Genomic DNA, 2,466 nt, shown 5'->3' with positions numbered 1-2,466 from the left:
TCTAAGTGTCAACTGTATTTAGCGTTGAGGAGCTAATTGGGAACAGTGTACAGAAATAAAATCAAGCGATAAATACATCTTATTCGATCGTTTAACATATAATACGCGCGGATATTTTACGAGTTGCGTAGTATTTTTCCGAGCCCTGCAGGGGCGAGGAAAAATGCGAGCAATGAGCAAAATGTCCACGAGTATTATATGTTTAAAATCACCCATAAGATAAGACAGCATAATTATTCTTAAAGCTGATAGTTGATAGGAAACTCTCCATTCTCTATTTTCGAATTTCCCATGGGGGGCAAACAAAGTGTATTATGGGGAATTCGAAAATAGAGAATAGAGTTATTGAGGGCGACTGGAAAAGCCGAAGTCCGGAACCGGAATAAGAACAAGAAAGGTCGATGTTATCCAGTCGTTTTATTTCAGCTAAAAGAGTTGAATGTTATATTACACACTTTAAACTGCAAAATCGGTTTTTACGGATATTGTTGTGACTAAAAAGTTCGTACCACTGGCGTCACTCTTGTTTTGAACGGCTTAAGTTACACATTGAGACTCCTCCTTGTCCCTTGGTGGCGTGGGAGCGAAGTTGTTACTGAAGCCATGGATGAAAGGAGTCCAGAAAAGAAAAGTGAAAGACAAAAGAAATTCACCTTATTTATTGTAGTAAAATGTTAAGGTAGACAACTACCAACCTCGTCTTCCAGATCTCGCCGCATTGGAGATCGAGAAGAAACACGGGAAAGGTGAGCACTATGTGGCACCCTCCCTAGTTCCCTTCTCCGCGCAGCTTGGTCACTTGCTTCTCTTCGCTTCCCTCTCCCATTGCGCTTGCTACGCAGGCTAAAGATTAATCGTCAGTACTGTACACAGTTTTCAGTGATCAAACACCTCTGAGCTGACAGCAGTAAACAAACAAGCCTTGCAAACAATAACCAACAATTTTAATAAACAACTAAAACTGAAATTACATACACAGTAATCTCTTTCACAACATTTTCCGTTTGACTGACAATCTTTACTCCCTCTCTCTTCAGTTTAGAACAACAGCAAAATCTTACTAATTAAAAAGTCAACCTAAGACGTAGTAAAGTCCCTTACTCGACTGCAATTTCATTGTCGAACAAAGCAGCTCATGACTGGACATAGCTTGGACATCCATTTCAAACAAAAAGCCTATAAATGTGATTGTTGAAATACGTCAGGATCCCCGTCAACACGGAATTGTAAACGTTTTCAGGCCTTCGTTTTTCAGCGAGTTTTACAAAATATGTGAGGCAGCGAGGCATATATTAGTATAGGTAATCACATGATTTCGAGTGCAATTGAGAATAAATAAGCACTTTTAAATTTTTCAAATACTACAAATTGCACTCGTCCTACGGGCTTGTCCAATTTGTAGTATTTGAAAAAATTTACAAGTGCTTATTTATTCCAAATTGCACGAGAAAAATTATGTGATTTCTTATTATCATATGGCCCGTAAGGCCCCGCGCGCGCTTTCATTGTAAAACTATTGAGGAAATGGCCGTATGAGGGCCGTACGCATCAGCGCGAGCAGGGCCGGAAAAAGCCGCACGGCCCTGCTAGGAACACGTACTGCTCAGCGCCATGCAATTTTAGAGGATTTTGAGTGCCCAAAGTTTTGTGTAAAGAGCCCATATGATAAAATGCTTATTAACTGAGTTTAGGTCGGACCAGACGGGAAAATATTTGGCCCGAGGTCATGGGGAACGGACCTCGCTGCGCTCGGTCCGTACATCATGACCTCGGGCCAAATATTTTCTCGTCCGGCCCTGCCACACAGTCAATAAGTACATAGTATTATATTTTTGCACTGGTGTATTACACTTTTTGCACTGTGTTACACTTAAACTGCACTGCTCTCAGCCAATCAGAATCGAGTAATCTTTTCATGTATGTTATTAAGAAGAAAAACATTACCTGAAAGCTAACCGTTGTAAATAAATTTGTTGTCTCTCGCTCTATTTCTCTCAGCTTTATGGAGATTTTCATTAGCCTTTATTGAAAGTTTCGCTTCTTTTCCTTCCTCGGCTTCTCTCGAGGCGTTCTTCACTTAAATTTGTCAAATTTCGTCGCCTCTTCTCTCGTTCTCTTTCCTGCTCTTTATCCAGTTGCCCGTCACTAATATGATTTCCCGCCCGAAAATCGCGAGCGGGTTGCCAAATGCCACGCTGCCACGCGATTTCCCGCGAAGGAAAATTGCCCGAACACTCCCGTTCGCCAGAGGCTCTTTTGCCTCCCCATCTCCACCCCTACAGTCTATACGGGCGGATGGACGGTGGCGACGTCATAACCTGTCTAGCGCCTGAACCTGGAACGCCGCTACGAAAGACTTCTTTTACTTCCGGTTCTCTCCAAATTTGGTGTCTTCATTGTGAATAGGTTAAGCCAATCATCTACCAAGTTCTATCCTGGAAACTTGAGTAAGTCATATACAACAGC

This window comes from Montipora capricornis, chromosome 13 (assembly GCF_036669925.1).
Source record: "Montipora capricornis isolate CH-2021 chromosome 13, ASM3666992v2, whole genome shotgun sequence".
NCBI classification, from domain to species: Eukaryota; Metazoa; Cnidaria; class Anthozoa; order Scleractinia; family Acroporidae; genus Montipora; species Montipora capricornis.
The sequence above is the reverse complement of the archived record's forward strand: the minus strand, read 5'-3'. Positions refer to the sequence as shown.